Raw genomic sequence first — 13,059 nt, forward strand, 5'->3', positions numbered from 1 at the left:
GAGAGACCACCAAGGAGCTGATACTGATGCAAACACACGAGGGTTTATTTGCAAGCTCGAGCTGGGGCCCAAGTGTACCCGACACAGCGGAGCAGGGACTTGGACCCCTAGGGTAAAAGGCATAGCAGTTTTATAGGGGCCAGTGGCCAATGAGATTGTAACACACACAGAAAGTTGCATAGTCATGCCAGTCCACACGCAGGTGGCCAATTGAATTACAATTTACCCTATAGTAACTGTTTGAACTAGCCTATCACTTTGGTCAGAATTGGTGGGCAAGTTTGGGGGGTAAAAGGTGGGGCTTACATTCTTTGGTGGTTAGGGCTTCCGCATTCCTATTTGAGCTGGTTTCCAGTAAGGGTGTGCTCAGCGGCTTGACTAGAGTGGGGGAGTGTCTTAATCAATAAGCAGGTCATGTGGGGGTTATACATGAGATGGTGGGTGTAGCACAAAATGGAGTTAGTCTTGCTCTGCTTGTCCAGGGGTAGGGGATTTTTGTTAAATTCCTTGGGTCCCACAAAATCATGACCTGAGCCAAAATCCAGAGTCTGATGCTTAACCAAGAGTCACCTGCATGCCCCGTAGGGTCTCAATTTATAATAACAACTGTATTATTTTCAAAATGTTCTTTTTTTTAATGTAAGCATGCACAAATATATAGATTAAAGTATTTAATCAACATTTGAAAATACCTCTTTTACAACATTTCCTATTTCTACTTATTTGGGTTTTCTAATGAATAAAGTGTGAATTTAGGGAACGATTTCTTTGTATTTGGTGCATTTCCTATATTTGATAAAAATAATTGTGGAGTACTTTATGCTTGTTAGTGGAATGAATCCAATTATTTACTTTAATAAGGTTTGTCATTTATACATTTTTGAATATAAACTTGAAAACACTGGCTTTTGCTAAGATCACTTTCATTCATGGTGACAGATAAAAGAGCTTAAGTCCTATTTGTATTAAACACTTTGGTGTACTTTAAGAAATAAAAGAAGGTCAATGTGCTTGAAGCATACAAAGTAAGAGGAGAATAATAGGTAATGAAAAGATGTTAGTACTCCATGAAAGATTTCATATACTACTTATATAAATATTTTTGAATATGTTAAAGTTTGTATGTGTGTATAAGTTTTAATGGCTATAATATAACAAGAAAGGATTAGGATTACTTTTAATGTTAGCATTGCCCCACTTTTGCAATTTCCAAAAAAGATGTTTAGGCTTGTGATCTCCTTAGTTACACTTTTTTTTGTTCAAAGTTTCAATATTTAAATTTTAGGGCCTAAAGCAAACTATGCCTTCACCACATCTCTCCTCCTAGCATTTGCTTTACAAAGGCCTGAGCATACTGAGAGAAGAGGAAAAAAGAGTGCTTTTAGTGTTGGTGTTAATAGTCACATTTATTTCCATTTTATTTTTATAAATAATGGGATATTTCTTAAACATTAAGGTAGTACAGTAATATTCATACCTTAAGGTAACTTAAAACATGACTTTAAAATACAATGAAAAGCTATTAAGAGTTTTATGCAGGTAAGTTACATCACCTAAAGCTGTTTCTAAAAGACTCTTCAAGAACATTTTAAATCTTTATAGGAAAAGAATTAAAGAGGCTGGTTAAAAGATTATTGCAGTAAAAACAACAAAGGATAAATGTATATATTTGTTATATTTAAAATATATTTTTGAACTACAATAGAGGAGAGGAATGTCCAAACTGGTTTCCATGTTTATATCTAGAGAGACTGTGTGGAGACGGTGCCACTACCCAGGACAGGAAGGTCATGAAAGAGTAGTGTTGGTGAAACGTCTTGTGACAGGTATTACAAGGAAAGCTGTTAAATGGGCATTTGGACATATAAGTGAAGAGCTCAGAAATATATCCTAGATGGGAAATAATCATGCCATTCATCAATGGAATCATCATGTTTAAAAGTTGACTGTACAAAATAAAAGACACAGTTGCTGTATTGGTCACTATTTAGGATACAAGGATTAATTATGAATTTTCACTAAAATATGCTAAGAGATAGATATCATTAGCTTTCCTATGGTTCTCCTTTCATATGTGATGTCAACAAAAAGGATATTCTAGGGGCGCCTGGGTGGCGCAGTCGGTTAAGCGTCCCACTTCAGCCAGGTCACGATCTCGCGGTCCGTGAGTTCGAGCCCCGCGTCGGGCTCTGGGCTGATGGCTCAGAGCCTGGAGCCTGTTTCCGATTCTGTGTCTGCCTCTCTCTCTGCCCCTCCCCCGTTCATGCTCTGTTTCTCTCTGTCCCAAAAATAAATAAACGTTGAAAAAAAAATTTAAAAAATAAAAAAAACCAAAAAGGATATTCTAGATATTCAAGGGCTTTGAAAAAATCACCTCCATGACCCTTCACTGAAAATTTAATCAAGATGTAATTTAAGTGACCAGGAGATGGGTTGAAATAAATCCTGATTTGGAAACCATGGTGTAATGGAACAGACAGTGAAAAATGACACCAGTAAAACATGAAGTTAAGAGCAGCAAAGGCATGCACATAAATAACTAAAATAAAATGTAGAAAGTAGTATGTCCCCTGAGAGATGACGTACAAATAAAGTTCAATTTGGTATAGGAAATTGGAAAATTTTTTGAGAGCAAAATATCAGGGATATCTGAGGCAGGAGATGACTGTAGAATTGGGCCTTTCCGGTAATGAGGATTTGAACAAGGAGGCATAGGAGAGAAATGATTAAGTGCTTCAAAAACCAGCAAGAGCTGGTTACATATGTAAACTCCTCCCTATGATACATAAGCTCCTCCCTGTGAGAGGAGCAGGTGTCCCAAGTGGAGCACTGGGTGACTCAGCAGGACAGCTAGTTTAGACCAAACTGAGTGAGGCTTTCAGTTTGTGTATCATTTAACTATCTTCCATCAAATGGACAATCATTATTTCTAGGTGCAACCCAATAATTTTAAATTATCCTAGTAGAAATAAATGAAATCTTGCTTTAAATTTTATCTTTAAGAATTCAGTTGTAACTGTCTGACATTCAAAATAAATTGTTCATTTTAAAGTTGGATTTCTTAAGTATTAGATCTGATGTTTATGCAACATCCTGTAAGGAAAAATACAGACACATAGGAAAATTAACAAAATAAGAAGGAAACAAATATTTCCAATTTAATTTTCTCAATATAAAGAGAATGGTCATTTAAAAACATGATTATAAGGCATGAGTGGCAAGTCACTGCTAATTAACAATAAAGGAACTGTATAATTAAAGAGAATTCTTAAAATGCTCATGTACTTAGAAGATGTAAAAATTTACCAAAGGAGCTTCAATTTGGTCAACAGAGTGTAGTTTTAACAAATAGATTAGCTTTAAAATGTATTATTCTTCAAAATAAAATTTGATGAGTATGGGGTGCCTGGGTGGCTCAGTTGGTTAGGCTACCGATTTCGGCTCAGGTCATGATGTCACAGTTTGTGAGTTCAAGCCCCGCATCGGGCTCTGTGCTGACAGCTTGGAGCCTAGAGCCTGCTTTTGATTTTGTGTCTCCCCCACTCTCTGCCCCCTCCCCTGCTCACACTCTGTGTCTCTCTGTCTCTCAAAAATAAATAAACATTAAAAAAATTTGATATGTAAATTCCTAGACATAAAGTTGTTCTACATATTTGCAGTATGATATATGCTGCATGTGAATGTGAAACTCCAGGACATATACTTTTATAGATCTTTTACTTATTTCAGGGTCATGGTTGTACCAGTGTTAATATTAATTTTTTAAAATATTAAATACACAAAACAAGTAATTTAATAAATATTTGACATAGGAGAGTTAAAATTTTCTGGTTTTAATCCATCATAATTTTTTAAATAGCCTTATTTTTAGCTTATTTTCCATGAGCCTTCTATTTCTCAGTATAATCAAATACTTCCTGACCTTTTTTCCCCCTTTTTTTACACTCTTCGTAGCACAGGCTGTGTAAGTTTTTGTAAGCACAGAGTCAGAAATCTATAGGAAATTTAAACAGAACTAAAGAAAATTGGGCAAAACAAAAAAATAAAGATTGCAGCAAAAATTATGCCTATAAAAAACTTTTTATTATTCTTTTCTGTCTCATCACTATCTATACTTGGCATATTCAACCACTTTTGTTATTTAAAACTGAACTCAAAAAAAAAAAAAAAAACAAAAAACTGCACTCAGATGGCATTTTCTCAGTAGTTTCTCTTTTCTGTTCTCCCAGAATATGAGATAAGAGTCAGGTTATATATTTGAAATCTGTCATAACATAAACCTCATTTGTGTCTAACCCTTTCACTCCTTACTTTGCAAATTTTAAGTTACTGTTTTGTCCTAAGTGGAGAGAGATAAGTGTCCCTGTCTCAGGAATTTCTATGAGGATTTAACGAACTTGTATATGTAAAGAGCTTAGAATTATTGCATGTTCTACAATATTTCCATGTTGTAGTATTAATACTTCTGTTCTCTGATCCTTATTCTCTGATTTTTCCTTTAACCCACTCCAATGAGATTATTCTGTACCCAGAGCACTGAAAATCTTCTTGTCAATACCCCCATGGCACTAAAGCCAATGTTATTCCTCAATTCTCATCAAATTGCAATACTATTAGACTGAATCGATTGGTAAGTCCCTCACCAGGAGGTTTCCAGGCCACTCTCCACCATTTTTGTTTTTTCCTCTTCAATCACTGGCCACTTCTTCTCAGTCCCCTTTGCTGATCCCTCATATCCTCTGTCTCTTAAAGGTGGAGAGACCCAAGGCCCATTGGTCTTTATGCTCTATACTAACTCCCATGATAATCTTATGCAGCCTGTGTGCTCAAGGCTTTTATATTTGCATCTATCGTGAATGCAGTATTTGTCTACCCAATGGTCTATTTAAAATATCCATTTAGACATCCAAGAAACATCTTAAGCTTGGTCTCCTTTGACACCAGTTACCCCATCCCAACCTGCTCTGGTCTCAGTCTTCCACACACTGCAAGGCAGCTCTATCCTATTTGCATAAGTCTTCCACACACTGCAAGGCAGCTCTATCCTATTTGCATAGGCCAAAAACCCCCCCGCTGTCTTCTTTGTCTTCTCTCTTTTTCTCACACACCTCATCAAATCCATTCATTTGGATTAACTACATTAACTTTAAAATATATAGCATATAGAATTAGACATTTTTTTACCCTTCCAGTGTTGTCTTTTTGTTCCAAGTCTGGATTATAACAAAAGAGCTCCCTGATTCCATTATATGCTCCTCTAGTGTATGTTTTTAATGTAGAAGCCTGCATGATCTTTCATAATACATACTTAGATCACATCCCTTCTCTTCTCAAAAATTTACAATGCCCCCCACTCTATGTCATTTAGCACAAAAAAGTGTATTTAGAATATCCTGGAAATTTCTACCTCTTTTCTTTACTTCTTTGATGTCCACCAAAGCCCCAGTGGCTTCCTTCTGAATGTTGAGCTTGCCAATTAGGCTTTTACCACAGGGCCTTTGCACTTGCTCTTCTCTCTGCCCATGATGTTCCTCTGTCACATATCCACAGGCTAGCTCCCTCATCAACTTTAATCCTTTATTCAAATAGAACTTTCCAAATAAAGAGGTTCCCTCATGGCTGCCTTATGTTAACTGGCAGCGCTCCTTCTCTTCCTTGCTTTCATTTTCCCAATACATTAAATCACCATATATTTTTTTCATAAATACTTACAGCAACAAACCTTGTCTAGGAAAATCGTTTTCAAACTCTTCTGACTTGACAAGTAACTTTGGTCTATTTATTGCTTTTCAAGAGTAACATTTAATTTAAACAATTTATTCTACAATAGTGACAAATCTAAGATTTTCTGTTAGGAAATCGCATCCCATTCCCCTCCTGTAGTTTAGCTCAATGAACTCTAAAAATAAAATTTCAAGTAATAGTAGATATACATTGAGTTACTCCTAAATAATACTTCAGAACACAACAGGCCTTATAGTAAATCTGAATGTAGGAATGATTCCCTACAGATGCTAGAGACCAACCACAGCCATTGTATTATTAGTTACACCAGGAAGCCTTGTCACAGTGCATGAATGCTGAACCTGGAAATATTCTGAAATGTCACAGACCAAATCTCCATTGCTTTATAGATACTACAGAGACCTGTAAAGATATTTTAAGTTGGATTGACATTTCTGCTTCCTGAAAACTTCAGCTATCGATAAACTAATGTTCTCTGGGTCTGTTGTTGCTTCTTCTTATATGTATATTGTCTCTTGCTAATACTCTTTAAATAGATGTAAATTGTGTTTAATTCAGGGAGTTTATGTATTACATATAAACACCAGACAATAAACTATGCAGGTATTGAATAACTTAGAAAAAACCCCACAATTTCCACATTTTTCAAGATGTTTAAAACATGCATGGTTCCTAAACACTAAGAACAACAAAAATTAAATTGTTTATTTTACAAAATAGCTGTTTAATTTGATAATGAAAATTTAACTAAAATTAAAAACTACAGAAATAGCATTATAAATGTTAAAGAACTTTAAACTTACACATTATCAGAATTGCTAATCGAGAAAAAATATAACATTTAATTAAAAAGAAAACTGGGAGTATGCTTTAAACATTAAAGTGTGAATTGGACAATATAGTCAATAATCTAGATAACTGAATTTAAACCAAAGAACTTCCATGCTTATTTCCAAAATTTTAAGCATTTTGAATGACAATCCCTTTTTGCCTGCTTATTGGGATAATTTTTGTATTCTCTACTATGTGTATGCACAGCCTTAAAATCAGTGAGAAAATGGGGGGAAAAAGCTAGTTGTATATTCAGGAAATAGTCCTTAAAGTCACTGATTTAATGCTTACATTTATAATCATGATGTTTTGTTATTTTAATATGAAAGGAATTTTTATTTGAAAAAATTGTTCAAGCTCTTCTATATCAAATAATCTAGAAAAACATTTCCTAAGTTAGATTTCCTAAAGTGTGTGGAATGTGGTAGATTCTTGCTGTTTTGTTGTGTCTTAGAATTTACACTGTATTGTAAAATGATTTCATGGGAGGCCTCACCAGTCTGAGGAGATCCTTTTGTGTAGGCAAAGGATGAATGCTAATACTTGTCCATCAGCATTCTGTTTCAACTGGCATCATTTTCGAAGCACTACCCTCCTTAAGGTATACATACTCCACCAAACATATCCCAGCTTGACAGTGCCATTAGGTTAAGTCGTAGAAACTTGTACACCTGGGCCTACTTCGTTCTCCTCTCTCCTCACCATACTGGTTGTGCTTCATTCAGTAAACCACCGGCCTTCAAAATTCCTCAGAAAGGAAGCAGGCACGAAGCTCTGAGTGGATGTATATTACCAAACTACTGAGGGCAAATGTCAATTTCTCAAGCATATTCCCCTACCAGTGCAGTTCTGGGGTGGGCCTAAGAGTTTCTGCAGCTTTTGAGACATCTAACCAGAAATGATCAATGACAGCTCTCTCTTTGGTAAAAATCCCATCTCTCTGAAAATGAGCTCCACTTAGTTATTTTGGTGAGCCACACCTCAGCACCTAACAGATTCATTTTCTCCCCCCAAAGTTCTCCGTTCTGCCTGTATGGCTGAATTGGTGGGAAGTAAAGTTGAAACGGTACTTTGGCTACCCTCTGAACAAGTAGGTGGAGTCCACAACAGGTTTGGGGTGGAACTCTGGCAGCTTCATCATTGTTTCAGAATGTGAATAGACTTGTTGTCTGTTGTCGTCAAAATTAAAAAGAAAAAGAAAAAGATTGATTTAACATATTCTATGTAATATAGCTCAGTTAATCCATTGATGTACTAGGACTTTCCTGTAATACATGAGTGAAAGGGGGTGAGAGTTATGAAGAACAAACACTACAAAAATTACAGAGGAAAAAAAATTCCTTTAATGTATGTAGAAGGTTACATTCTGAGAACACAGAACCACAAATGGGTGTGCTAATGTAAATATAAAATTGAGGACCTATTTTGTACGACTACAGATAATATATTAGCTCTGAGTAAAATCTCACTGCTTATAATCTTTTATGAATGCCTCATTTAATTTATTCATTCCCTGCGCAGGGGGATGTCTGTTAATATGTATTTCATTGAACAAGACTCACTTTGCCTTCCATTTTTCCTGCCGTCTACCAAGCACACACCTGATATGCATGCAATGGAGGGTTAACACAAAAATTACTATATAACCTGGCAGAGTGATTTATTAAGAATTTCAAGTGGCAGAATAATCTACTGAGAAATTAACTGTCTACTCTTATTTTTTTTTCTCCCATAGCACAACAAAATGTATAAAATGTTATTCTGTTCCACCTTCCATTTGTAGGAGGGAGCTCTATTTCTGTATTCTTGAATTCTGGGTTTCTTTGTTTCCTGGGAAAGAGGGCAGAGAAGGTTCCTTTGCATGTTAGTGGCCAATGGAGAAAGTTGTCAGGCAGAATATAAAACCAATATGTATTAAAAAATAAATTCCCCGGAGCACCTGTGTGGTTCAGTTGGTTAGGTGTTGGACTCTTGGTTTCCTCAGGTCAGGATCTCGCAATTTGTGGGTTCGATCCCCACATTGGGCTCTGTGCTGACAGTAGGGATTCTGCTTGGGATTCTCTCTCTTCCTCTCTCTCTCTGCCCCTTCCCTGCTCATTCTCTCTCTCTCTCTCTCTCTGTCTCTCTCTCAAAATAAATAAACTTAAAAAAAAAGAAATTGTTTTAAAACATTCCCCTTTATTTCCCTATGCCCATTCAAATCTTTTGAATATACTTAATTCACTTGAATGACAGGGACTGAAGCATCTTGATACTTAGGCACTTAAAGGTCTGTGGTTCTTCAAGGACTCTTGTTTCTCTAATCTCCCTATGGGTGCCTTTGGTTAATTATGACAATTCCAACCTTTCTAGACATTGACATTACTTTACTCCTGCTGGCATAGTCTCAAAATTTCAAGAGATACACAGAATCCTAATTCCCTCAGAAGAATCCAAAAGAAACACACACACACACACACACACATGCACGCACACGCACATGCTCACACACATACATATACATATATATACATTTATTAGCATCTTTCCCTGTTTTTGTTGTTTTAACATACCCGTGAAATGTTTCTGTTCTTTCCAATATGGTAGCCACAAGTTGTGTGTTCTTTTTGAGCACTTAAAATGTGCCTAGTGCACTGAAGAAAATTTTAACTTCGATTTAATTTTAATTAACTTAAAATTAAATTTAGATAGTAAATATAGCTTGTGGATACCACCCAACAGTGAGATTCTATGGGGTTTTACTTAATGAAGTTTAAAAAGAAGTGTAAAATGAAGATAAAAAAAATCTTAGCGAAAAAAAAGTACACACATTTTCATTGCAATTACAGACATGTGTAAACCTCTGTTTTATAAGTTTGAAAGAGCAAACTGAAAATGGGAAAATGGCAGTTAAAGCTAAATACATATATTGATTACTTAGAAATTTAGAAATTATGGGCCACAAAATTTCCTGATACAAAGAGGACAAAAGAAAATAAAAGATTTCATTACATGCAGATGATTAATGATTTCATAACATAAGTATTTTTAGAGATATTATCAAACATTATGAAGGGGCTTCTATCTCAGAATCTGAAAATTCTCAAGATGCAAGTACATGAAACGTGAAATTTTCAATCACTGACCAAATGTTCTCTGAGTTGTCTGTGAAAACCCTGCCTGTGACACACGTCAGTAGAAAGTGCAAACCATGGAAAGGGGGATTCTGTTTTTCAATTAGCACATAAATCTAAAGCTGATATTCAGAGTTCAGTACTTTTATTGAGATTACAATTTTGCTTTCCTTCAGCATCATAAATGTAGCAAGGAATTAATGGTAATAAACATAAAATCACAATATACTGTTAAATTATTCTGTTTTCTTGAAGACCTTCTGAAAATTTATTTTAATATGAATACATGTAGCATTTCATAATTATGCTAAGATGTGCATAGAAAATAACTTGTAAAGTTCTTATTTATCTAGTAGGGAATTTCAACTTCTTTAGTAAAGTTATATTTATAAATTGTTTGCTTCACTTCACATTTAAGTAATTACCAACGAGTTTAATTTAGGATCTCTAAAAAAATCAGTGTGCTTTATGTTTAAAATTACAGACATAAATATCTGAGATGAATCTAGCTAATGTAAGGACTTTTTTTGTTTTCTAGAAATTATCCTCTAATGTACATTTATATTTAATATAATAAAATTTATAGTCATGAGCTTTGAAAGGTCACTAAAAGATATTGAAGATAAAGAGCTAAATATTTTATCATACTTAAATGTTTATGTATTTCATTTAGAAAAGGGTTTTCCTATAAGACCAATGTTGTATATTTCACTACATAGTATATTTGTCTCCAGAACTAGTTAGCAAGAGTTATGGAGTAAGTCCACTATGATGTAATATATCAATTACATTTCCCTTCTACACCAGTATCTCCTTTTGTCCTTTGTTTAGACAGTGCTGTCATTTATGAGTGTGTGTGTGCATGCGTGTGTCTGTGTGCTTGCATGACAAAATAATCCATTTGAAAGCTAGTGAAGGGAACATTAGTTGTGTTTTCTGTCAATTCAATAAATATTTTAAAACTAAATGCTCATAGAGAAAGTAAGATGTTATAGGCAAAGCATTTTTTGCATTGTGTGAAGTAAGAATAAAAACTGTTATGTATTAAATCATACACTTTCTATGGGGTTTGTTCATCATGACATGATATATTCCAATAAGGTCATGAATAATCCTGACTAAGCCAGCTTTCTGAAAAGAATATTATTTATCTCATTTGCTCTCTCTCTATATAGAATTTTGAACACAAAGTTCTAGGTGGGCCCAGTTGGCCCAATATAAAGATAATATACTTTATATTATCTAAATGGATTTTTATTTTTATTTATTTACTTTTTAATGTTTATTTTATTTTTGAGAGAGACAGAGTGCAAGAGGAGGAGGGGCAGAGAGACAGGGAGACACAGAATCCAAAACAGGCTCCAGGCTCCCAGCTGTCAGCACAGTGCCTGATGTGGAGCTTGAACTCATGAGCTGTGAGATCATGACCTGAACCGAAGTCGGACACTTTTAACCAACTGAGCCACCCGGGCACCCCAAATGGCTTTTTAAATTAAGAAAATTTTGTAGCTACTTTGGAAATGGTTTTATTATTTTATATGTATGTGTGTGTGTGTGTATGTAAATAATAAATTGTGTGTGTGTGTACATATATATATATATATATATATATATATATGTAAATAATAATTGTCACATTTTGGCAGTAAGTATAGAACAAACACCCCTGAAACTACCATCAAACTTAAGAAGAAGACTGCAGATAATATTAACTCTCTGTGTCTCCCTGTACCCCATTCTTGCCTCCTCCCTCACACAGGTACTACTCTTCTTAATTATGTGATTATTTTGTTACTTTTTAAAAATATAACTTATCACTTGTGTGAAAAAGAAAACTTAAAATATTTTTAGAAGTGATATATACCTGTACATGATAGTAAAGTCAGACAGAATTAGATCCATACGCTGATTTTCCCATATTATTATATTTGTATATTTAACATTTTTTATTCCAAACAACAAAAAAATCTAAATAAAAAGGTATGGGAGGTATTGTTGGTAGTTTCTTTATAGTTTTTTTTCTTTTTTTTTTTGTGGAGATTAAGTGACATAAGTGTATCTCAAATTCTCAGTGCAGTGCTTGCTGCATGCTGGATATTTTTATCATTATCATCATTATTTTATGTTGTAGTATATTTAGAATTCTTATTGATGATTTAATAACTATTTAGTCAGTCAGCATGGTTCAATCCAAAGATTTGATTTAGTTCTCAAATAATATTTTTGCTGTCACACATGTTACTCTTTTAATTAAAGTGTTTCTTCCACAATTATTAAGAAGAGAATGATGTAAGAACGCCAAGAACAGTTACATCGGAACAGCTCTGTTCTTGTCCAAACATACCACATCCTACTCCAGTATCTGTATGAAGTGAAACATGCTTGTGCTGACCCTTTCATGACTTTTAAAACATTTCAGTAATTTACCTCTATTCCAAACTCCTTGTAACCACTTTCCTTTTATGAGGCCCTGCCAACATGGCTGTGTTTGCTCTAAAACTGTGAAGAAAGTGGCCCGGTCATCACTGAGAGAGAGGTACTGCACACTCCCGGGCAGTAACTGCCGCGCCAACCAGCACACGTGTGAGGAGATCGCCATTATTTCCACCCGGCGAGAAGCTTCTCAGCAAGGGCGCAGGCCGTGGCACACGCCTGATGAGGCCGTTGCAGAGAGGCCCCGTGAGAGGTATCTCAGTCAAAGCTGCAGGAGGAGGAGCGGGAAAGGAGAGATAATTATGGTCCTGAGGTCTCGGCCCTGGATCAGGAGATCACTGAAGTAGATCCTGACACTAAGGAAATGTTGAAACCCTCGGGCTTTGCCATTCTGTCCAAACTGCAGGTCACCCAGCCTCCAGTTGGGATGAATTTCAAAACCCTCCATGGAGTCGTTTGAATCTTTCAGCTGTGCGGTAATATCTTCAGTAAACCTTGGACAATAACAACAATAACAAGAGAAATTGGAATAGAGTCCCCTATTATTCTAAAATAATTTCCACCTATAATATTTACATATTATACATTATAGCTATTTTAGGGGATTTCGCTGTACACATTTCATGTATATGTTATATAGAAAAAATATCATTTTGACAATTTCCTATTCTTAGGTTGTTGCTTAGCAGTGAAGATGCCATGTTTCTTTCTGTTATTTTTGTTACATGCATACTTTTAAAAGATGCAGTGCTTTATAATGGCTTTGAAGAAATTAATGCCCTCAAGAATTCTACTATATTATTAATATGTTACTCGATAGGTACTTTTTGAACATTCTTACTAAAATAGGCAATATTGTTTCCTCTATCATTTTCCTCTATCTCTTTGCACTTGTTTCATAAGAAAATCTGAGGATGTGAATAAACTGTCTTAAAAA

General features: G+C 35.1%; 1 pseudogene; it reads left to right on the top strand.

Annotated features, from left to right (window-relative positions):
* LOC121040063 (40S ribosomal protein S17-like) overlaps positions 1 to 12,624 on the top strand; it is a 23,604-nt pseudogene extending 10,980 nt beyond the window's left edge.
* Positions 12,625 to 13,059: the final 435 nt, after the last annotated feature.

The sequence above is a fragment of the Herpailurus yagouaroundi genome, unplaced genomic scaffold (assembly GCF_014898765.1).
Source record: "Herpailurus yagouaroundi ecotype Mexico unplaced genomic scaffold, PumYag 182, whole genome shotgun sequence".
Lineage (NCBI taxonomy): Eukaryota > Metazoa > Chordata > Mammalia > Carnivora > Felidae > Herpailurus > Herpailurus yagouaroundi.